The following is a 27,148-nucleotide window of genomic DNA, read 5'->3' on the forward strand; positions in this document are numbered from 1 at the left end:
CGAACGTAGAAGAGTAACTGAATTACGCCGCGATTTTATATTGTCTACCAAGAAGCGAGTTGGACTCGAACCAATTCTGCCATAGCCCTGCCGTTATTTATTACGGAATAAAACTGATGCCAGAAAATAAGCGAGCCGGCACAGTTTTATGGGGGAATTTCGCGCGACAACTTTTGTTTCCCGCGGCACGGAGGGGCTACGGAAAATTTAATCGCAAGACAGCCAATCCAATAATCCCACGTGGGTAACGGCGTACTGTAATTCATACGGTATTCGGGAATCTCGAGACACCAAATTGAATCGTTTTAACTACAAGAGACCGTAAGAAAACGAACCTTTTCTTTTTTCAAAGTGTTCGCGTATTTATGGTTTTCCGTTTCGTGGGAGGAATATAAACGCTTTTATAACCCTTTCACTCGATTACCCTTCGCGTTTTCAGTCCGGCTTTGCCGATTCGACGTTCGAAAAAGTATCAAATATGCTATACGATAAAATTGTATATTATTATTTATATGATAAAATTCAATCGATTTTTTCAAATTTTATTTTATATATATATTATAAATTTTATTTTATTTTTCTTGCAATATTTTCTTGGAATTATCATTTTGTTTCAGTTTTGTCAGACGATCTACGGGGTGTCCCAAAATTATTGTTCAGGCGAGAAATAAGGTGTTGATGAGATCAAATAATAATAACAATTCTTAAGAAATTGTCCAGTTTTGCTTCCAAGCTGAAGGAAAATTAGGGAGAATAATAAATTAGGGCTATTATCAATTAATATAGAAAATATATATAATTAATATAAATTATAATTTATATATAATATAAACTATACTATATATAAATAATGTAAAACTAGTAAAATCTACAAGTGGTTAGACTGTAATAACCATAAAAATATTATTTTTTATTATTACAGTATTATTTTCTGCATAGATATTGATCTCGTTCTCGAATTGTTTTAACAATTTGAAAATAATGCAACATCAAAATGGTATATAACAATAAAAGCTATAATAAATTCATATTTAAAAACTATAATTAATATAATTATAATTTATATTAACATAACTATATATAATATAATTATAATGTATATTAATACAATTATATAATATAATTATAACGTATATTAATATAATTATAATTTATATTAATACAATTATAATACAATTTTAATTTATATTAATACAATTAGAATATAATTATAATTTATATATAATATAAACTATATGATATAGTAAGATACATAAATTATAACTATAATAACTATAAAAACATTATTTTTTATCATTACAATATTATTTTCTGCACTAAAAATGTTCTTGAATGTGACTTCTGCCAGCACGATTCTAAACCACTTACGTAAATAAAACAGAATAAAAAATTTACGACACTTCGTCACTTTTTCTATATTTCTGTAAGTCCAATGAACCGACTGCAATTTTTATGGAACATAATAAGTCATTCTGAAACTCGATAATAGCAGCAGAGTCGAATAATAAAACGCTAATAAAAGTGTCTCGTCGATGAGACACGCGAAAACGAGGCGAAAAACGTAGCTAAACGAAAAACGTAACGAGACGAAAAAAGATACGCAAAATAGGAGGCGAAAGGATTAAGCAAAGCCGAAGCGTCGGAATAAGTTCGAGTCATAAAATCGAGAAGTTTCAACGTTCGCCCGGAGGAGAGGCCGTGGCAAGAGTTGCGCGTGGCAGTAATCCGGAGCCCGCCAGGAACCCTGCATGACGTCTAAATCATATGTCACGGCCTGGAAATACGCATATCAGGAAACGTAAACTTGATTCCCGGTAATGCTTCCGGCGTTGCGAGAGAGCTCACCCCAAAAGCCAGCGCGTTCGCTGCTGGCACACGTGTACTCGATGATATCCGCTCTCTCGCGGCCGCACAAGCATACGCGACACGCGGTGAGTCGAGAATTATCAAACTGTTCCTCTATTTTTACGCACTTCACTCGCGAACTTTGTAGCTCCGACAATACAGTGTGTTCCGAAATTATGGTGCTGGGATATTTCTGAGGTGAGGAGATTCCTGAGGCGATTTGAAGCAACTTTTTCCTTTGCGAAAAGTTTCTCCGAGGCTTCGTTATCGAGTTATTGACGAAAGAACGGTGGCCAATGAGAGGCGAGCTCGACTGGCGCTAGGCTGGCGCCAGGCGGCCGGGCCAACGAGCGCGCGAAGCTCAGTTACGCCCACTGGCTCGCCTGCGTAGCGCCAGGCGAGCTCGCCGCTCATTGGTCACGGTTTTTCGTTAATAACTCGTTAACGGTGCCTCGGAGAACATTTTTGCAAAGGAAAAAGTTGTTTCGAATGACCTCAGGAATCTCTAATAATTAGTACCATAATTTTTCAGCACTTTTTGTATAATGTAAATCACACGTTTGATTTGATATGTAAGTGAATATTTTCATCTTTGACTCCCTTCGAAGGAACTTTTATTACATAAATTTCGAAGTTAGATAACTTTCCTTAAATAACTTTTCACAAAAGTTTCACAGAAACAATTTTCTTAACGATATTTTTATGTTGTTATATATTTTGTGTTAGACAATTTACGAAATGAATGACAAAAGTCGAAGAATGATTATATTGAAAACAGAGAAAATGCGAAATAAGTTTTGCTAAAAATGATTAAAAAATGTCCTTTGACCCCTTTGGTAAAATTAGCAAAAATTGTAACTTTTATTAGACAAATTTTCAAGTATTCCTTAAATAACTTTTTATAAAAATTCCACAGAAACAATTTAACCTCAACAATATTTTTACCAACATTTCCATCGATATTTTGCGATAATTTACCAAAAATTAATTCAAGTACAATAACAAAACTCGAGAAGCAATATACAAAGAAAACACAGAACACACGAAATAATAATAATAATTATTATTATTAAATTTATTAAAAAACGTCCCTTAACCCTTTCAGTAAAAGTAATATCAAACAAGAATAATTAAAAGAAACAGCGCCGAATGAAAACACACACTTCCACACGATATAACCTTAAAACAAAGAACACATCTATCTTTCTATTACGATCTCAGCGAAAAAAAAGACGTCGAACGGTGCGACGATATTTATTCGGAACACCGTTTACATTGCCCGGATAAAGAAGACTTACAATTCCCGATAGAGGCGGCGCTCGAGTGCCGGCTTCAATTGAAAGAAATATTTTTATTTCCTCCCCCTCTTAATCGAATAATCCCGAACGAACGGGACGTCGTCCTAATGTTCCCTGGTCAAAGATCCCACCCGTTAGATAACGGCGTGCACAGTCGAGGCCGGTGGCAGATCGCGGTTGGCTCGCGTGTGTTTACGATACATCGGCTCCGAATATATATTTGATATAGGGGGTTGTTGGTGTGCGGAATCCCGCGGCTGGGTGGGCGGAGGGTGGGCGGACGGAGGGTGGACAGCCAGCCCGGATAGATGAACCGCGTAGTTTCGTTGCACCGATACCCGATATTTACTGGTCGAATCGCAAATTTAACGGGCGATTTCCCGCGCCGCGAGCCTGTGTAACTCGAACGGAATCGACTTGTGCATTAAGAGCGCGGTTAAGGGTCGCGATGCGTCACCCGCGATAGCTGGAAAATGGGGTTCGACCCGGCGAACCGGCCGCGACAGCATTTCTTTTTTTTAAGCAAACCCGACGCGACGCGGCAAACCATTGATGAAACATCGCGTTTCTCCGTTTTTTTTTGTTTTTTCTCGTTTTTGGTCGAATTTTTCACACCGAGGACGACTCGCAAAATTGTTGGTATACTCCTGAAATTTTTGGCATCGAATTCGGGGAGATTGTGACGTTACAACGATTACAAGGTGAACGAATTATACGATGCGGTTGTGATCGTTCAATCCGTTGACTGTGAAATTCTCTTTTTTTTTCTTGAATTTTTGATGCGGGAAAGTTTGTGTGTATGGACAGAATATTGTGTAACAATATGATTCAAATTATATAAATTGTATTAATTCAAATTATATAAATGGTAAATTATAGTAATATAAATTATATTAATATAATATAATATTATAACAACTACATATAATAATATAATTATATTAATATAAATTATAATTTATTATTTATTATATAAGCTTGGTATCATGACTGGATGCTATAGTCATCTAAGTACCTTTGAATCATTTTTATAATATTAATATAATATAATATTATAACAACTTCGTATAATAATATAATTATATTAATATAAATTATAATTTATTATTTATTATATAATTTTGGCATCATAACTGGATCCTATAGTCATCTAAGTACCTTGGAATCATTTTAATAATAGTAATATAATATAATATTATATCAACTATATATAATAATATAATTATATTAATATAAATTATAATTTATTATTCATTATATAATTTTGACATCATAACTGGATCCTATAGTCATCTAAGTACCTTGTAATCATTTTTATCATTTCATTGAAACACCAAATGGTGGAAAAACTTTATATATATATATTATTGTATTATATTTTATTATTTATTTATTTATTTCAAAAACCAGGATTACGTCAATATCAACAATAGATTGTTCAGTCGTCGATTCCAAGGCCAGTTCACAAAAATCTGAAACATATTTAGGTTTGTACGTATTTGCATTTTATTGTAATTTAATATTTATTATTTTCTAATATTATAAACTAACTTTATATTTTCTAATATAAAGAACAGTTTAAAAATCAAAAATTAAATCAGAATCTACTGTCTCTAAAATCAGATTATTTTGTAACAATAACTTTTGAACTATAATTAATTTTGTTTATAAATTATAAATATACAGGTTTTTTTCAAGCCAGTCGTAGAATCATCGCGGATTTGTATAGTATTTTATTCACGTTTGTTATAAATGCATAATAAATCTGCTCATGCGTGTTTGTAAAGAGTAAAAAAAAAAAAAAATTTGATTTAATTTTAACTTAAAATACGCTATTTTTCTGACGAAAATTTTAGAGAAAGATCTGCGAGTAAACGAAACCGTGTTATTCAAGAATTCACTGTACACATTTATACAATACACTAAAATTATAGAGCACAATTATGAAAAATAGATTTAATGAATTATTGTTCAGATTTCTCACTTATTTCTCATATATTTTATGTTTATTCTAAAAACTCGCTTTTCGAGATTGAAATGGTGAAGCACAATTATAAAAGATAAATCATGAAATTATTATTCCTATTTCTCCTTTATTTCTCACATATTTTATGTTTATTCTAGAAAATCGCTTTCCGAGATTTAAATAATGAAGCAGAATTACAAAAAACAGATTATGAAATTATTGTTCTCATATCCCTCACTTATTTCTCAGAAATTTTAGGTTTATTCTAAAAACTCGCTTTTCGAGGTTGAAATAATGAAGCAGAATTATAAAAAAGATAAATTATGAAATTATTATTCCTATTTCTCCCTTATTTCTCACATATATCACGTTTACTCCAAAAAATCACTTTCCGACGTTTTATCCCCAAAACACTATAACTCGATAACTCCACGAAAAGAAAAATTAACATCGACTACCATAATCCGTCAAAATAACAGTTTTCAAAGTGATGTAAAAATGATTGAAATCATCTCATTATAAAAAAGAGAAAACTACAAAATTTATTATTCATTCGTGCCAGCAACGTAACACACGTGACTCGCCTAAAATAGCAACACAAACGATGCCCATTATTTTTTCCAAAGCAACGCGAAACCGTAGCCACTCTTAGTGTTCTCAGTGTATTTAAAGTTCGTCGAAACTTCACTGCCGAGCCTAGTAGCAAGATTAAATATTAAACTTCACCACTTAGCTGCGAGAACTATGCGAAAACGATATTCCCACTGAAATCGGATTTCAAACCTTTCACAATAAATTTCATCCCGCGTCAATTCTCACGCGTCAACAAAACGGAATCACATTCAAGTAAAAATAAAAACAATTTATTTTTGCATTGCGCGAATAAGAACGTTTCCGCGAGATATTAAACGCTATAGAAAAAATGTCCCACCCGAAAAAAATGTCACTGGATTTACGAAGATTTACTAGATTTGCGGAACCCGTCGAAATAACGGGTCGCTAATTATTTAATTTTGTATCGGATTCGAAATATGTCGATTATTCGTACCGTAAAGATACGTTTACGAGTTATTTATTTTTCGAGTTATTTGTTTTGCGAGTTATTTATTCTGCGAGTTATTTATTTTTCGAGTTATTTATTTTACGAGTTATTTATTTTACGAATGATTTGTTTTGCGAGTTATTTATTTTACGAGTTATTTATTTTGCGAGTTATTTATTTTGCGAGTTATTTATTTTTCGAGTTATTTATTTTACGGGTTATTTATTTTACGGGTTATTTATTTTATGAATTATTCATTTTACGAGTTATTTATTTTGCGAGTTATTTATTTTTCGAGTTATTTATTTTACGGGTTATTTATTTTATGAATTATTCATTTTACGAGTTATTCATTTTATGAGTTATTCATTTTACGAATTATTCATTTTACGAAGTATTCATTTTACGAAGTATTCATTTTACGAAGTATTCATTTTACTAGTTATTTATTTTATGAATTATTCATTTTACGAATTATTCATTTTACGAGTTACTCATTTTATGAATTATTCATTTTACGAGTTATTCATTTTACGAGTTATCCATTTTACGAATTATTCATTTTACGAGCTATTCATTTCACGAATTATTCATTTCACGAGTAATTCATTCACAACTCACCCATATTTTACTCACGGCAAACGTGACAACAACACTCCTTCAAAATCACCACAAACGTCTCACCCTCACTTTGATCAAACCAACGCATAAAACAGCTGTCTCTTATACCCCGTGAATCTAACCGGTGTTTACAAAACATCGTCTAGTTCACGCGACGAACGATTCGAGGCGGAGAATGTCACTAGCCCAGGTCACGTGTCCACGTAAACAGTGTCGCCGAAACACCGCAGACGTTTCGCTCGTTCCGCGACGCTGCAAACATTTCCACGCATCACTGCCTCCTAAATCATCGAAGCAAAAAAAAGAAGAACACAAGAACAACCTAAAAAAAAAAAAAGAACAGTGCACTAAACGGTCGCGCGCAACAATGCACCGTGACGCGGGAACAACGATCCATCAATCGGAATATCTTAACAAGTCGGTTTTCCTGGGAGAAATCAACGGCGCCAGAGTGGCCGATAGATAAATCGACTTACCTTTTGCGCGCGCGGGAGGACGAAGCCGCGAGGGGAGCGAGTATCGCGTCAGCAGATCCCGGCTGAACGAGACCCGGGGGTTTTCTAAAACATCCGCCGGCAGCAAACACCCCGGATGATAAATCAGACTATGTATTTCGCGTGATACGAGTCCGTTCACAACACTGTCGCACAAAGACACTACTGTGGGCCGGCCGCGGTGTTCGCCTCACGTGTTCACACACTTTTCTCGCGCGGCTTGCCGGCGCACGCCGTTCAAACGGAGAAAGAGCACGGAGAGACTCCGGTGGTCGCGCGGGCGGCGATCGCGGACGACGCGTTAACACAGTGCACACGGTGGATCCGAACGGCGGCCGAGCGATCCGATTGGACGACGTCCGGGTAGAGCGGGAGAGAGAGAGAGAGGAGCCGGGCTGGCGCGATCCTACCGAACCGAAAGGCAAAGCACGACTGACTCGCTCCGAACAAAGTACAAAGTCGTCCCCGAGGTCAGGTAGAACGAGAGTGCCCCCCACTCCGCGGCCCCCTCCCCCCGGCCGCCGGCGTAAACAGGGGGATGTGCACGGAGGGATAAGTCCCGCGCGATCAAATGATATCCACTTAGGTCAATGACGTTCACGGTGGGGGATGGACGGGGCGTGGTGTTCCGGGGGGAGGCTGAGCAGCCCGTTGTGAGCAAGATAATTAACTTCCGCTTTTCGAGCGGGTTCCTTTTTTCCCTTTTTTCCTTCCGTGTCTTCGCTGCGCGAAGGGTGTAGATCTCTGCGATTCGGAATCAATGTGCTCGCGTGTTCTTTTTCTTGCTTTTTTGATTTTTTCGTGGAAGCTCACTGCGAGATGAGCGTGATTGTGGGAGAGATTGCCGGGAGATTGTTTGTTTGGATGATGGATAACGGGTTAAACGAAGCGGATTTTATTGGATATTGTGGAATATGAATTTGTCTCTGCGTGGATGGTTGGTAAATATTGAGTGTGCTGATTTATCTGGAGAAGTATTTAGGGGAGGGAGATTTGTTCAGAGGGAGAATTTAGTGGAAGATTTTATTCGAATGAGGATTCATTTAGGGAGAGATTTATTATTAGAATATGCAGTTATTCGAATGAGATTTTATTCGAATATGCGTTCATTCGGCGAAGAATTTATTCGTGCAGGAATTCATTCGTGGGAGAATTTATTCGTGCAGGAATTCATTCCAATAAGAATTCATTCGACGAAGAATTCATTTGAACATGAATTTATTCGAATAAGAATTCATTCGAACATGAATTTATTCGAATAAGAATTCATTCAGACAAGAATTTATTCGAATAAGAATTCATTGCAACATGTATGAATTTATTCGTACAGGAATTCATTCGAACGAGAATTTATTCGTAAAGCAATTCATTCGAACACGAATTTATTCGAATAAGAATTCATTCGAACAAGAATTTATTCGTGCAGAAATTCATTCAGACATGGATTTATTCGAATAAGTGTACATTCGAATGAGGTTTTATTCGAATAGTCACTTATTCGAACGAGATTTTATTCAAATATGCATTCATTTGAGCAAGAATTTATTCGAATAATAATTTATTCAAACAAGAATTTATTCGTACAGGAATTCATTCGAACGAGAGAATTTATTCATACAGAAATTCATTCGAATAAGAATTTATTCGAATAAGAATTCGTTCGGACAAGAATTTATTCGTACAGAAATTCATTCGAACCAGAATTTATTCGTGCAGGAATTCATTCGAACAAGGATTTATTCGAACAGGAATTCGTACGGAAATAGATCGTACGGAATAGAGACGAATTATTCGAATCAATATAGATGGAATAAAGAATTACTTGAATAAATAGATAGAATAACGAATTATTCGAATAAATATAGACAGAATAAATAATTATTCGAATAAATAGATAGAGTAACGCATTATTAGAATCAATACAGATAGAATAAAGAATTATTCGAATAAATAGATGGAACAACGAGTTATTCGAATCAATATCGACAAAATAAAGAATTATTCGAATAAATAGAATAACAAATTATTCGAATCAATATAGACAGAATAAAGAATTATCCCAACAAATTAATAGAACAAAAAATTGTTCGAACAAATAGACAGAACAATTTATAATGAATAATGAATAATTGTTAATCGAATAATCGTTCTTGCAATTCTGGGGAAATCTGGTTAAATTTTTCCAAGTTTTTGGAAAGCTGTCATTGCAACATGCAACTTTTCTGCATGGCAGCATTCGGTTAAAAATTTGTTGACTAGTCTGAGCATCTGCTGATCCAAATATGATCAGCTATGTTATATTTCGATAACAGATGGCACAATTAATTGTAGCAGCTGCGCTGAAATCATAACCTTCCCACTGTACCTCTTTCAATCTATCAACTTCCCAATGCTCTCCGACGAAACAAATAAACATTTTGCTATAATAGTTTCAGCACGCGAAAAATTGCGAGAGAATGACAGACAACAAAAATAACTAAATATATTCTAGATAATCTTTTCTTTCTTATTGTTTATATGATTGTCCATTTTTATGCGCAATCTGAGTGCGAATTAGATAGAAATCACTGTATACTAGAAATCTAGAAATCTAATATCTCCATAAAAAGTACTAGAAATCACTATACAAGGTGTCTTAAAAATGTCTCGTAATCCGGAAATAGCGGGTTCCTCGGATCATTTGAAGCAACTTCTTCCTTTACAAAAATGTTCTCCGAGGCACCGTTAACGAGTTATTAACGAAAAAGCAGCGACCAATAAGAATCGAGCACGGCCGACGCGAGGCGGCCCAGCCAACCAGCGCGCGAAGCCCAGTTCCGCTCATTGGCTCGGTCGCCTCGCGCCAGCCGAGCTCGCCTCTCATTGGTCACTCTTTTTCGTTAATAACTCGTTAACGGTGCCTCGGAGAAAACTTTTGTAAAGGAAAAAGTTGCTTCGAATCACCCGAGGAACCCGCCACTTTCGGACTACGAGACATTTTTGGGACACCCTATATATTTCTTGTATTTCGCAACAGTGTTTCCAGAACTGTCAATCTGGATCAGGCGAAAATTTCAAGAGCGTGACGCATTGATCGCTCGAAACGATAAATCAGTAAATGATAATTTGAACGAATAGCGTCGCGACGTCGTGGGAACCGAAAGCCGCACGTTCGATTCGTTTGAACGGCGATTTAGACAATCACCAATTACACGAATTACCCGTAGTTGTCAATAAATTTCCCCGCGAACAGCGTCGTTTCGATAAAGCGACATCAATTGCCAATATAATTACAAATCATCGCGCGCGCGCCGCGCGTGTACATTAGTCGCTGTTCGCTCCATTCGCGACGCGAGAAATGATCAATTATCCTGTCTGACGGGATGCCTGACGATCGCCATTTAGAGGAGAAACGATGGTTTCGACGATAAACCACGGAAACTGAATCACATTAATGAGCGTGCCGACACATCGCCGATCATTTCTTTGGATTATCGTCGATCGTTCGTGACCGGGCCACGCGGGTTCCGCCGACACGGTTTACGCCGACAGTAAATTCGCCGACTCCAGACTTCATCGACGATGCCTCTAAACGACGACGACAACTTTGACGGACAATGATTTTTACCGGCGACGATCTTAGTCGATGATTAATTATTAACCCCATTAACCCCATTAACTCTTTGCACTCGGAAGATTCTTCTGATAAATTTTGCTAAAACTTTGATTTTACTATACAAAGTCGAATTGAAAAGGAAGATCATTATACTGCTCTCAATTAATATTTATATTTCAATAATAATAATTTATATTGAATTAATATTTATATTTGAATAATAATTTATATTTAATTGATTTATGGAATTCATAAATTAAGGATTTTATGTTTTTATTTGTGTAACGATTTTCAAAGTCGAATTGAAATGGGAGATTCCTGAGGTCATTTGAAGCAACTTTTTCCTTTATAAAAATGTTCTCCGAGGCTTCGTTTACAAGTTATTAACGAAAAACGCTGATCAGTAAGAAATCGCGCGCGGGCCGAGCGCGGGCGGATCGCTGCTCGCAACAGCGTTTCGCCCCGAAACGGACCAAACCCGTTGGAAATTAATGAGAGCGCCGGTGTTCCTCGTACGACATCGTAACTCATAAGAGCGATCATTCTCTCTCTTCCTCCTCCGTTGTTCCATTCCGCGTAGCGAAACCTACTCTTCCTTTTTTTACGGAGAGACGGTCGCGGCCGCGGCGCGGCGTTTTCCGCGGCATCGTTGAAAAATCGATGACGGGTGCCGCGCGGTTCGCGAACCGATTGAAACGGCCTAGGCGCAACCTATTATTGGGCCAACTCAATTATGAGTTATCTCCTCGTAAAGTTCCCAGGCCGGAAGGTATGCGTGCCGCATCATTCGAATCCCGAGAACGTTCCCCGTGCACATTTAATAGAGGACGACGCACGAGTGCACCCTCAATAACATACGTTATTGAACCATCCAGCGGCTCCCTGTGCTCTCTCTCTCTCTCTCTCTCTCTCTCTCTCTCTCTCTGCGCTCCCGCGCGCAGATCCAGATAGCGCGCCCACCCTCGCACCCTCGCCGCTCGGTCGGTCCTTACGCTGCAATGGAACCGAATGCACTTGGCTCGCCGCGGGGGTAAGAAAAGAAAATTGCGATAATGATATCGATCCCGTTTTGCCTGATCGATGCTGCCCATTCGCTGTTCGTTCGTTCGTTCGTTCGTTCGTTCCATGATTCGCGGAGGAATGAATCTCTCTCTCTCTCTCTCTCTCTCTCTCTCGCTCTCTCTCTCTCTCTCTCTGTGGTTTGCTATCATCGGTTGCTTGCCTGCCGAGTGAGTGTTCTTTCGCTCGATGTCAGCGTCCTTGTCTGCTCTATTTACATCGCGGACGAATACGAATTTGTGGGAACTTCAACCTTTGGAATGGATCGCTTTTATGAAATGAATGTCGATCGATTGATTTACATGCAGGAATTCTATTTCGCATGTGTGACGCGATTGGGGGTGCGTTAAGGAGGAGACGGGGGGGTAGTCTAAGTAGAGTTGGGCGTAATTAATTGCATTTGTTGCAAGGAAATTGCAAGGAAATCATATAATAATATATATACAAGATAATAATAATAATAATAATAATATAATATATTATAATATAGTATATACTATAATATAATATATAATATAGTATATTATAATATAGTATATACTATAATATAATATATAATATAATATATTATAATATAGTATATACTATAATATAATATATAATATAGTATATTATAATATACTATATACTATAATATAATATATAATATAGTATAATATAATATACTATGATATAATATATAATATAGTATAATATAATAATACTAATAATATAGTATAATATAATATTGAAGAATAATTTAGACTTGCACCTATTAACGGTAGAATAATTGAGCATTAACCCTTCGCGCCTGATGCCAAAATAACGCAAAATTTCAAACAGCTTCTCTGGCCCACGCTCTCTCTATTTTATAAAAATTAGTGCAATATATACACATGAAATCGAATATTGCGATTCATGCAACAGTCAACAATTCTTCGAATATGAACAAAAACTTGCATAATAAAATTATTTCGAAACGCGACAGTTTTTAATGGCGCCTCGGAGTCGCCGTTCGAGCGCAAAGGGTTAATTATTCGAGCTCCCGTGTTATTCGACTTCGGCGAGACGGTTTATCTCGTCCGCCGCCGCGTGGACCGCGGACGAAAGTTCGAAGGGCGAACACAGCGTCTCTCGATTATACGGCGAGATGTACCGGCGCGAGTGCACGCGGCGCGAGGTGCATAATCCGCGATCGACTCTCGATCGACTCTCACGAGGAAGGAGTTTCGATGGCTCGGATTCGCGGGTCGACGCGAGGGACGGACGTCGTACAATTTCATTCGGAAGTGCCCGCGACACGTGAGCTGAATCGTTTCTCGGGGGTCGCGTTCCCATCGCGCGGCCCCGCCGCAGCCGAATAAATAATGTCGCGTCGTGGCCGACGAAATTCGCGGCGCGGCGCGGCGGGATCGCTTGCGCGCTTTGTCACGCCGTGAATCGAATCGAATCGCAGCGACGGTAGTTAAAACCCTTTCCTTTCCTTTTTTGTTTTACTGCGGACGGAGCAGTTCCCTACAAATGGGATTAAGGGTAATCGGTTCGGGGGAAGAAGACGAAAGTTTAAGGAGAGAATCTGTTGGGAGGAGTTTGTTGGCCAACGGTGGAAACGGTCGAGGCGCGCGCGTTACCTTTTAATTAAAAAAACAAGGAAGAGGTAATTTTCACAAGCGATTAAGTTGCAGAGCCGGTTTTCTCTATTGTTTCGGTGTTGGGCGAATTTTATGGTTTGCTTCGGTGGACTGCGAGAGCGAGAGAGGGAGAGAGAGAGGAAGAGAGCGACAGAGAGTGAGAGAGCGAGAGAGAGAGCGAGGGAGTGATAGAGAGCAAGGGGGACAGTGAGAGAGCGAGAGGAAGCGAGAGTGAGAGTGAGAGCTAGAGAGTGAGAGAGAGAGCTAGAGAAGAGAGAGGGAGAACTAGAGAGAGAGAGAGAGAGAGAGAGAGAGAGAGAACTAGAGAGCTAGAGAAAGAGAGCTAGAGAGAGAGAGAGAGAGAGAGAGAGAACTAGAGAGCTAGAGAGAGGGAGAGAGAGTGAGAGAGCTAGAGAAAGAGAGCTAGAGAGAGAGAGAGAGGCGACGTTTTTGCTCTTCCTCTCCCACCCACCACCGTCGCGATTATTCCCAAAGACCGGGCCTCCCGTGTTACTGTCTTCATCTATCGCGGAGAGCCGAACTCCGTCACGAGTTGGTCCACGCTAATTAATAACGACACGTTCATTAAAACTTGGCCAGAAAGCTCGAAGAAGCGTCGGCGGAGAGGTTCACCCGTACCTCCCCACCCCTTCCCTACTCTCGCCCCTTCCCCCTCTCGGCACCCCGCGGTGTTTTCGTTCGACGAACCCCGGGCCATCTCGTTAACGGGTGCCGCTAACAATCGGCAAGATAAATACTTTGCAGTCGGAGAGAGAGAGAGAGAGAGAGAGAGAGAGAGGAGAGACTGCGAGCATAAGCGCGAGCGAGCGGCGTACAAACTATGCTAAAAGTTTGCCTTCTCTCTTTCTCTCTCTCTTTCTCTCTTTCTGTCTCTCTCTCTCTCTCTCTCTCTCTCTCTCTCTCTCTCTCTCGTCCGCCCGAATTCGCCGAAGTGCCGGCGCGGCGCGTCGCGACGCGTCGCGAGTTCCATCCCGATTGCATTTACAGTTCGCCGCGGCACGGCCGGATAAGCCGCGTTTCGGAACAAATTAATCAACACTATCGCGGCGAAACCGCGGGGACCGAGTTAGCGCCGGAAAGTAACTTCCCATCAGATTAAAGTAGCCCGTAACCGAGTTAGAAAATCGGGCCGCGAAAGGCGGCAGCCCTCGTTATCCGGGACCCTCATCCATTTCCCGGTCTGTCAAAATTTCTACCCGCGCGCGGCTCCGCTCTGTCGGGAACCGCTCTCGATGATCAGGTTCTTGGGGCCCGACCGGCTTGTGTCGATCGAGGCACTTCGGAGGAGGACCGAGAAGAACCGGATAATTGCACATTATTATTATTATTATTATTATTATTATTATTATTATTTTCCTTTTTATTATTTTATATACATCTATGTACATATAATATAATAATACATATACAAGATAATAATAATAATAATAACAATAACAATAATAATAATAATAATATATTATAATATATTATAATATACTATATAATATAATATTATATAATATTATATTATATTATATTATATTATATTATATTATATTATATTATATTATATTATATTATATTATATTATATTATATTATATTATATTATATTATATTATATCATATTATATTATATTATATTATATTATATTTTACTATATATTATACTATATTATATTTTACTGTATATTATATTATATTATATATTACTGTATTAGGATCGATGTAACTTTCCAAGGAAAAAAGGACAGAATGGTAAAATACGCAACCAATATCAAATAATATAAGCTGTTAACCTTGACAATATCATTAACCATAAATTTCATCGTTGCCAGCTTAATACAATAAAATATGCCCGAAATGCGCGTTCTGTTCTTCCAATTTATAAATCGGTATAAAAACGAAACTAAATAACCAATCGATATATACATTTTTGTTGCTAAATTAAAAGTGGAAGTTCGAGCAACAATATAACAATATAGGTCAAGTGCTTCGTACACGTTGGAGAAGCGAAATAAATGTGTTAATACCATCTGTCGACAAAATTCGCGATCATTTAATTTGCCGAGCCGATGGTATATGATATTTTCATTAATTAAGTACGACCTGTGTGTTATATCCATTTTAAAGCGTGCTTGCTTGCACGAGTTGGTTTACGTTTAACAATATCAATTCCGGCCGTCTACGTACGTAGAGGGTCAGGTCTGGATCAGTTTGTTTGCGTTGCTCTGCATTAATTAATTTTCGTGAACTACGCGAAGTTTCGTATGCATTAACTAAATCGGATTAATGCTAATTTATTTGGGCCTCCGTTAGAGTTGAACTTCCTTTCGCCCCGATATAGTTTCGAAGAATATTATATTCAGAAACGAAGAAATTTTGTTTTCTCCTAGGTGAAAATTGAATCTGTCGAATGTACGACTCTGAAATGTGTCCACTCGCGTGTCTCGCGTGACTCGACACCGAATGTCATGTATTTATTGCACAAAATATAATAATATAATATATTAGAATATAATATTCAATTTATATAAATATATGTTTCTGATATGTAAAGTCTTCTTAAATTTTTGACGTATACAAAATAAGTTTATTACATACATTTTATTATATAGCTTATTTAATTAATATATATATATACATATATATATATATATATATATATATATATATATATATATATATATATATATATATTGTAATTGTATAACTTATTTAGTAAACTTATTTTGTATACATCAAAAATTTTAAAAGATTTTGGTAATATATATAATATATATAATATATAGTAAAATATAATGTAGTATAATATAGTATAATATATAATAAAATATAATATAATATAATATAATATAATATAATATAATATAGTATAATATATAGTAAAATATAATATAATATACTATAATATATAGTAAAATATAATGTAGTACAATATAGTATAATATATAGTAAAATATAATATAATATAATATAGTATGATATAACATAATATAGTAAAATATAATATAATATATAGTAAAATATAATATATTATAGTATAATATATAGTAAAATATAATATATTATAGTATAATATACAGTAAAATATAATATAATATAATGTACAGTAAAATATGTACAATAAGATTTACTATAATATAATATACAGAAAAATATTATATAATATATTATATATAATACGATTATTCGAGCCTCCTAGCTCGTCTTTCTAGTTATCAACAATGCATAACTATAAAACTGAGAACCGCAAGTATATCAAAAATATTCCTCTCCCCAAATTGTCCGCTTTCGCGCACAATCCGCGCGTCAATTAGAGCGACACAACTATATCGCCGAACTCGACGGAACACAAAAGCCTCTCTATAGTCCCGCGATTCACAGATCCCTCAACTTTCCCGGTGCAGCAGTCGGGGCAGTTCGTTCGTCCGAACTTCCGACAACCCCCGAAAATCGTCGTCCGGTGAAAACGTCGCCGGCGACTGTCCGAAACTGCAGTCTTTAGCCGGCGCAGATAACGAACGTTAAGCACGTTAACTTTATACGCGCGCTTCCGTTCGTATCGGACGCGCGACGGTATCGTTCTCCTCTCGTCGCTCGTCCTATCCCGCGTGTCTCCGGCATAGTCCGTCGAAAGAGAGGATCCGTGAACACGGGGGCACTTGTTCCGGCCGGCTGCAAAAAGGGAGGCAAAAAGGGAGAGGCCGCGGCGCCGTTAACGTGACTACTCGGGGAATCGGTGTATATAACTGCGCGGGGCTTCTTGAGATTATGCCTAGACATGATCCCGTATAGATCGGCCGGGCTAGTGTATGCAAATCCTCGTAGCAAACTGCTCGGCATTTGCATAAGCTTTCAGATAAGGACGCGTTAGAAGTATGCGCTCCTTCGGATTCGTTTCCGCGGGGCCGCCGGAACGCTCGCCGGGACCAATCGATCCCGTAACGCGATCTTTCCTCTCGGGGACACCGCTTCCTCTTTGTTTCCCTTTTACGGGACGGCCAATGTAAACGGCGAAAAGACGCCGGCGCCTCAGCCCCTCCCCCCCCTCCTCCCGAAAAATAAAGGCGCCTCTTATCGGTAATGGCACGCGTTCGCCGGAATAAGGGGAGTTCATTTATCGGCGCGTGAGGAACCTCGGTTTTGTCTCAGTAATACAGTAATGTCTCTCTAATTGACGCTCGGATTGTCCACGAAAATGGTACCATTTGGGGAGAAGGAAATACGATTGTTCGAGCCTTGCGATTCGTTTTTATAGTTGTAAATTGTCCACAATTATAAAAACGAGCCGCAAGGCTCGGACAATCGTATCTCCTCTTCCCAAATTGTCCATTTTTGTAGACAATCCGAGCGTCAATTAGAGAGACATTACTGTACAATAATGTCTCCCTTACTGACGCCCGGATAACGAGTCCAAGACGTCTTACGCGACATTCGATCGTTGCGCGCGACGCATTTAACCTTTTCGCGATCTCTCGTACAGTTACACGACGATTCGATTCGATCGTGGCTTCGATTTTGTCGTCGTCGACTTCGGAAGGCCGGCCGGAACGTTGGTCGTCTTCGAGCGAGAAATCTTCGGAACGAAATTTTTCGAAGCGATTCCGACGCGCGCGTTCCGTCGAGCGATCGACGCCGTAAACTTCGCGTGTCTCTTCGCGAGCCTCGGCCGCTTTCTTGCCTTTATGAAAATAAGAAAGTGAAACGCGTCGGAAATGTTCGTTTTCGCGCTCCGTGTTAAAGTTGACGGCGAACTGTCGGTTGCGAACGAAACTGCGCGGAATTTGTTTCTATAGTAACCTAAACGCGTCGACTACCGAAGCTGGAGGCCAAAAAATTAGAACCTTAACGAGAGAACGACGATGCGAACGTAACGCTGTCTATCGGTGCAAACTGAAATTTCTTTCTTGCTAAAACAATACGGTAATGTCTCCCTAATTGACGCTCAGATTGCGCGCAAAGATGGACAATTTGGGAAGAGGAGATTGTATTATTCGAGCCTTGTAGCTCGTTTTTATAGTTATTGACAATTCGTAACTACAAAAATGAACCGCACTGATATTAATAATATTCGTATCTCCTCTTCTCAAATTGTCCATTTTCGTGGACAATCCAAGCGTCAATTAGAGAGACATTACTGTACAGCGAAGGGAAGGATGCGAAATTGCGAGAGCAACAGAGAATAAAGAAGTGTCGCGTGGACAGCAGAAAATAGCGAGACAGAGAGAGTGAGGCCAAAAAATTAGAACCTTAACGAAAGAACGACGATGCGAACGTAACGCTGTCTATCGGTGCAAACTGAAATTTCTTTCTTGCCAAAACAATACGGTAATGTCTCCCTAATTGACGCTCAGATTGCGCGCAAAGATGGACAATTTGGGAAGAGGAGATTCGATTATTCGAGCCTTGCAGCTCATTTTTATAAAAAGAACGAGCTGCAAGGTTCGAACAATCGTACCTCTTCTTCCTAAATTGTCCAATTTCGTGGACAATCTCAGCGTCAATTAGGGAGACATTACTATAGCCGGAGAAACCTGCCCGCGGACGTCCCGAAACTTCCGATCGTTCGCAATTCGTGACGATCTCGACGGCCAGTTGTTGGTTTGCCGACGGCGACCGACGTAGAAACCGCCGGGTTTTTCCTCCCCCCGCCCCCCAACTCCCTCACCATCCCGCGGAAATTGGAGAACTCGGGATTCTAAGTTCGACGAAATTCGGAGGAACTTCCGGGAATCGTGATGTCAATTTAAATGGTGATGCGATATAAAATATTGAAATCACCTTGAAGTACTACTACTACTGCTACTACTACTACTACTACTATTTTTACTAATACTATTTTTATATCAACATTCCTAACAATTACAGGAAACGTTATCTGTTATCCTGTCATAAAATATAGTGCAATTTTCTTAAAAATAACGAAAAGTGAAAAAAATACCTGCTTCTCGTAGTTATGGCTTAGAATTAGTTTCAAGGGGTTGAGAATGCACAGCGTCGTATAATTATTATACCTCGGAAACTGCAACAAATAAAAATTCGATTATGTTTACAGATGCATATGGAATTATAATGGTGGCAAAACATCTATTATGTTCAATTATATTTCTTCGATAACACGTATTTCTTATTCTCGACTATTTTATACTATATATATAATATAGTATATAGTATATATAGTATAGTATATAATATATAGTATAGTATATAGTATATATAATATAGTATACAGTATATATAATATAGTGTATAATATATATAGTATAGTATATTGTATATATTATAGTATGTATAGTATATATATAATATAGTACATAGTGTATAGTATATATAGTATTTATAGTATAGAATATAGCATATATAGTATAGTATATAGTATAATATATAGCATATAGTATAGTATGTAGTATAGTATATAGTATATAGTATATATATATTTATACAGAATAAATAGTAATACTAATTTTCACTAATCTTTTAATCCACGATTATTCACATCGTAAAGATACATTTATAAGTTACTTATTCAATTTCTATATTATTCGCTTGTTAGAAATCAAAATAAACGTCTCATTGTTACGTTTATAAACTAATATGAAACAGCTGTTGTTGTTTTTTCGTGCTCCGTAAATCTAGCGTTAACACGTGCGGACGATATCATTGCCAGGTGTGTTTCGCGATGCAACAACGGAACCGTGCATAACGGAACGCGCTGGAGGCAGAAAACAACCGGTAATTCCTGGAATTACAGAAGACGTCGTACACAAGTCGATGAATATGTATGAATGTATATCTTTCGAAGTTGATGTTGATCAATATTGTTGTCGGTTATTACAGTGCTGTGAAACTTGCGCTGTCGGCTTCGCTGCAAACCATGAACCATAGTCTTCGGGTTTAATGCGGTGACGCGTTAAAAAACATAGCCACTGATATTGTATGTTCTTCATATTTTCTTATGTGACCGCTGTAAGATAAGGTTTTTCATTAAAGTAATTTTAAATTTTAATAATTCAATATTATGTAATATATAATATTATATTTAATTTAATATTATATATTATATTATATTTAAATTAATATTATATATTATATTATATTTAATTTTATATTATATATTATATTATATTTAAATTAATATAATATATTATATTATATTTAATTTTATATTATATATTATATTATATAATAATATTATATATTATATATTATATTATATAATAATATTATATATTATATATTATATAATATTAATTTTAATGATTTTAAATTTTTCCTTTAAATAACGTCGTAATATGTGAGGCGATAATCGGATAAGATACTAAAAAATATAAACGGTGTGCTAAAATTTTCCGTCCAAATGAATTTCTTATTCTTGTTAAGCGTTGTTGCAACGCGATCGAAATGACTCTGTTCCGTGACTTGACATTTCTACTTTCAATATTTACACTAAATTCACTCTCTCCGATCATTCATTAACCTCTCGCACTACAGAGTGTCTCAAATTATTGTGCAAGTGGAAAAAAGAGGTTCCCGAGGTCATTTGAAGCAACTTTCTTCTTTACAAAAATTTTCTCCAAGGCTTCGTTCGCGAGTTATTGACGAAAGAACGGTGGTCAATGACAGGCGAGCTCGGCTGGCGCTAGGCTGGCGCCAGGCGGCCGAGCCAACGAGCGGTCGAAGCTCAGTTACGCCCATTGGCTCGGCCGCGTAGCGCCAGGCGAGCTCGCCTCCCATTGGTCATCGTTTTTCGTTAATAACTCGTGAACGGAGCCTCGGAGAAAATTTTTGTGAAGGAAAAAGTTGCTTCAAATGATCTCAGGAACGTAAAAATGCTCTTATTTCGTCGTCTCAAAATTAGTACGCTCTCTTTCATGGCGTCGAAATAAGGCTATTTTTACGTTTAGTGGTAAATATAGATAAACTGTTCATTTCATTAAATATTCTTTTAAAGATTTAGCTATTGAAATTTTCAAATAAATATATATAAATAAATATATATATATATATATATATATATACATATATATATATATATATATATATATATATATATTGTGTTTTTACATGTAAAGGGATATCCGCTTTTGTATTTGTTTCGTTGCTAATCACTGTGTTGATTAAGCGGATCGGAAATAGCGTACTCAAATGTATTCGCCGCACGAACTCGCGAAATGGCCGAACTTATGAATCTTCCGATAATCAGCCGGACAGATCTTGAAAAATGCTAGGATGTAGTGCGGCTTAATGTTCGGCAACAACTTATACAAGTACAAAAGCGGTTAAGCTACACTTTCAATTAAACAAGATGAAGGATGAAATGACTGCCAACAGTGGATCGGTCGGATAAATTGCATCGTTGGGTTTTAATAATAGGTGCCGGGTCACTTATAACTTATGGCACGAGCGTAACGGAGACATTGCATGTGTATTCATGCGCTCCGCTTATTATTGATCTACAACCACCGCATTGTTTTGTATTCTTCTTTTGTACGTCGCGATTATTGTTATTAGAGAATCTTGATATTAGAATAATAATTTTAATAATTTTAATGTTAATATCTTATAATATTGATAATTGTGATATTAATGTTTAATAATTTTAGTAATTATAATACTAATATTTAGTAATTTTAATCATTGTGATATTAATGTTTAATAATTTTAGTAATTATAATACTAATATTTAGTAATTTTAATCATTGTGATATTAATGTTTAATAATTTTAGTAATTATAATACTAATATTTAATAATCTTAATCATTGTGATGTTAATGTTTAATAATTTTAGTAATTATAAGATACTAATATTTAGTAATTTTAATCATTGTGATATTAATGTTTAATGATTTTAATAACTATAATAGTAATACTTAATCATTTTAATGATTGTAATATTTTTTAATATCAAATAATTTTAATGGATTTTAGAAAAAGATAAAAAAGGCCTATGAAAATGAATTATTCAAGCCTCGCGCTTCATTTTTAAAATTGTTAACAATCGGCAACTACAAAAACAAGCTGCAAGACTCGAGTACAGTAAATTCTCCCTAATTCGCGCCGAGATTTCGCACAGAAATGGACAATTTTGAAAGAGAAGATACGATCATTCGAGCCTCGGCGCCTCATTTTCACAGTCAACGATTATCAATCACCATAAAAACCTGCCACAAGGCTCGAACAATCGTACCTCCTCTCCCGAAATCGTCCATTTTCATGCGCAAACCGAGCGCGAATTATGAAAAAATTACCATTCCCAACGCATCGAACTCCTTCGCCGCCACAAAGACCACCCCATCCGCCCCCAAAACCCTCTCAAACCATACCCAAAAGACCATATTCCCAGAAAACTAGCTCACGAAACTCGCGAACGTCCCTTCGCCCCCCGCATCGGCAGAAAAACCAGCGACGCGGGGGACGCGGCTGTATTTCAGCCCGGCCTTTTGAAGCGGTCCAATCTCGGCGCGATAGCAGAGTAGAAGACCCGGCCTCTCTGGCAGGCCCTCGAGCAGACTATTTAGTATAATTCTGCGGGAGGGAATTATCCCGTAGAAACGATCCCTAATTGTTCCGAAGCGAGACGGCTGCCGGAGTCAGCCGGCTTTGGATTTGGTTCCTCGGCGCTCTCCCGAAACCTCGTGCACACACCGGCCCGAGTCTCGGTTCACAACCCCCGACAACGGGATTCACGGACGCGCGCGCGCGCACGGGTGGCCCAGGTGAGACCCACACAAGCCCGCGGCCGTTGGCTTTTGTTTCGAACCGGGGGAGATAGAATTACGAGGGTGGCCTGTTGCCGGTCGGCTTGTTTTCCCTGGCACGTCGACGTCGACTCCGACGCCGGCGGCCCGCCGCGGTGCCGCACGGCCACGGGGATGCATTTAATTTCGCGCGTTTCATTCCCCCCGCCCCGCCCCGCCGCCCTCCTCGGCCTGGATACGTCGCAGGATACGTCCTCCTCGTCCTCGTCCTCGTCCTCGTCGTCGTAGTTGTCGTAGTCGAGGACGACGGGGAGGCAGGAAGGAAGAGGGCCAGGTTAATGTACGGTCTACGGGTCGGTCTTTTCAGCCGGCGGGATCTAAACGGCCCTTTCTGAATAAGACGCTACCGAAGACGGAAGCGAGGCGGATCCCCGGTTACACGGAGAAACTCGTAAATAATTTTGGCCCCGGTGCTTTAGTTAAAGGAGAGAACCTTTTTCATACTTCTTTCCTACCGGGGCGCGCCGATCCTCCGGCTCTGTCGCGCTCCTCCGATGGAGCTTCTTCGAGCCCGATGAGATATCCGGCGAGAAGATGCCTTCCTTCGCCGTGTCGTTTCATCGGGTAGTCGGCTGATTATTCTATGAACGGCGAATACTCGCGGCCTGATCCTTTCTGTGAGCGGCGCGGGAATTTTGAGGGGATTGGGGATGTTTTGCGGAACGACAATATTTTTCAGCGGGGAAATTATGGGGATCTTGTTTTAGTTTTTAGATCTTTTTGCAGGGGCGGATTTGTTTGGGAGAGTTTACTGTGATGCGGGTTTTATGTTTGATTTTGATTCTATTTTGTATTTAATTTTAATTTTGTTTTATATTTAATTTTAATTTTATTTTATATTTAATTTTAATTTTATTTTATATTTGATTTTAATTTCATTTTATAGGTATATTCTGGAGCTACTTTTGCGGGAATAAGTTCTTTTGGGTACATTTTGCGCGGGTTTTGGGAGCGGAGAGGGTGGTTTTTGAGGCGGCGTAGGAGTTTGACGCGACGGGAATAGTAATTTTTTCATAATTCGCGCTCGGTTTGCGCATGAAAATGGACGATTTGGGGAGAGGAGATACGATTGTTCGAGCATTGTGGCAGGTTTTTATAGTGATTGATAATCGTTGACTGTGAAAATGAGTCGCCGAGGCACGAATGATCGTATCTTCTCTTTCAAAATTGTCCAATTTTGTGCGCAATCTCAGCGCGAATTAGTGAGAATTTAATGGATTCATTTTTATAGTTACCGATTGTTAACAATTATAAAAATGAAATGCGAGGCTCAAATAATTCATTTCTATAGCCCCTTTTTAATCTTTTCCTAAAATCTATTACAATCTCATTGTAATTATTATAATTACTAAAATTATTAGATATTAATATTACAATTATTAAAATGATTAAGTATTAGTATTATAGTTATTAAAATTATTAAACATTAATATTACAGTTATTAAAATTATTAAATATTAGTATTATAGTTATTAAACATTAATATTACATTGATTACAATTATAAAATATTAGTATTATAGTTATTAAAATTATCAAACATCAATATTACAATTATTATATATATAAAATTACTAAATATTAGTATTATAATTACTAAAATTATTGAACATTAATATTACAATGATTACAATTACTAAATATTATTATTATAATTATAAAAATTATTAAACACTAACATTACAATTATTTTATGCACACGACCTTATGCACATCGATCCGATCGCAGCGTCCGAACAGCGTCCGTTCGAGCCATTTTCGCAATGATACGCGCCGGTGCATCGTAAACAACAGAAACGCAGCGAGATCCGGAGCATCTTGAAGAGAAAGAGAAGAGATCCTGCTTGATTGTACGAAATCCGGCGTCCCGCGTGGATATCTCGGATCTCTCGCAGTTCCCGTTGCAACGACGAAAGCAATCCCCGATTTCCTGATACATCAGGCTCGCCCAAAGGGTTCCAAAGGATTCCCGGATTCGCCGGCTGTGTGTATTACCATCCCTTATTCACCAGCTCCTGGATGACTGCGAGACGCGTGTGTTACACGTAATCGGCAGATTACCGTGCGCGTAGAGCCGAAGTTCGGGCGACGTCACGGTTTCCCACGGGGCCGCGCGTTCAGCGGCCGTGGCTGCTTAAGTCGGAAGAGGCTGTTAACGTTCTTGCGAATAAGGCCGCGTCGCGTCGATTAGAGAAGCGTCGCGTTCGAGTGGCTGGATGGCTGCGTGGCTGGCACAATCTGGCTGCGCCGCGTCTTCCGTCTCGCGCGTATCGCGGCTCCCGTGCATACAGGGTGTCCCAAAAATGTCTCGCAATCCGAAAGTGGCGGGTTCCTCGAGTCATTCGAAGCAACTTTTTCCTTTACAAAAATGTTCTCCGAGGCACCGTTAACGAGTTAGTAACGAAAAACAGCGACCAATGAGAGGCGAGCTCGGCTGGCGCGAGGCGACCGAGCCAATGAGCGGAACTGGGCTTCGCGCGCCGGTTGGCTGGGCCGCCTCGCGTCGGCCGTGCTCGATTCTTATTGGTCGCTGCTTTTTCGTTGATAACTCGTTAACGGTGCCTCGGAGACAATTTTTGTAAAGGAAGAAGTTGCTTCGAATGATCCGAGGAACCCGCCACTTTCGGATTGTGAGACATTTTTCGGACACCCTGTAAATAGAAGCGTCGATAGGAAGGAGAGATCGGCGAGTCCGCTAAGATAACGCGCATCGTCGAGTCCCGATGCCTTCTCTCGTCCACGCAGGCGTAAAGATACCGCGTCTTGGACCTGGTCGGGACCAGGATTCCGGTAGGGTGAGCAGGACACTATGCTACGTACGGGATTAGGTCGGTTCTATAGATGGTCGGCTGGTTCCGATCTCGGATTATATCAGATTGTCCGGGGGTTGGGGGATGGGCAATTGGGAATCATGTCGTGGAAAATAAAGGACGTTTTGAGACTGTCGAGGTTTTATTGTTTGTTTGTGTTGTAGTTCTTTTTGTTGGGTTTAATCATTTTTGATTACTGTTATTAAGTCTTTCATAATTGTGAATTAAAAATTATTGTAAAAAATAATTGTAATATATAATATATAAAAACAATAAAAAGAACCAACACGAACTAACGATTCAACCCGACAGTTTTTTAGTAAATAAATAGTAGTAATAGAAAAGTAATAGTAATAGTAGTGGTAGTAAATAAATAAATACTATTTTATTATATAAGTAGTATTATTATAGAGTAATTATATTATATTATAGTATTATATTTATGTAGTATTGTACTATTATACTATTATAATAGTATTTAATTAGTATTATATATATTGATCGCTACTACTAATAATAATAATATATTAATATTAATTAAATACTATTATAGTTTATAGTATTATATTATATACTATTATAGTATTATAATAGTATTTATTTATGTTATAATAAAAATGAATAAGTAATGTTATAATATATATATTATTATGTATATAATACTAACTTGTCGGTATAACAATAATTATTCATTTCAGCTTTATATTGTTATTGTTTTGATAACCACATTTTATACAACATATATTCTAGTATTATATGTACTATCAGTCGCAAAAGGCACGACTTATCACCGATACATAATTCTAATCGAATTTGCATATGGATCAGCTCATCCATACTTCATGGATATACTTCATCCATATTTAGTAGGTGAAAACAGTTCTCAAAGGGATGGTTCCGCCAAAATCTTTTTTTAATCGCCAATCTCAATACCAACATATTTTCAACAAACATTATTTAACCGGAACGGTATACTCTTTAAGAAATCAAATTAAACTTATTTAAACTTATTCGCTGTGAAAAATGCGATCAAGAAAATCAGACA

General features: G+C 37.9%; 1 protein-coding gene across 2 annotated transcripts in view; it reads right to left on the reverse strand.

Moving 5' to 3' along the window:
• Con (leucine rich repeat protein connectin) overlaps positions 1-27,148 on the reverse strand; it is a 618,546-nt gene that overhangs the window by 345,683 nt on the left and 245,715 nt on the right. The window contains exon 3 of one of the 2 annotated variants that reach the window (XM_076526778.1): positions 19,477-19,557. The gene's annotated coding sequence lies outside the window, so the exon portion shown is untranslated. Of the gene's footprint in view, positions 1-7,248; positions 7,685-19,476; positions 19,558-27,148 lie in introns of those variants that run through there. The other variant, XM_076526779.1, reaches the window with a different exon arrangement.

This window comes from Megalopta genalis, chromosome 16 (genome assembly GCF_051020955.1).
Source record: "Megalopta genalis isolate 19385.01 chromosome 16, iyMegGena1_principal, whole genome shotgun sequence".
NCBI lineage: Eukaryota > Metazoa > Arthropoda > Insecta > Hymenoptera > Halictidae > Megalopta > Megalopta genalis.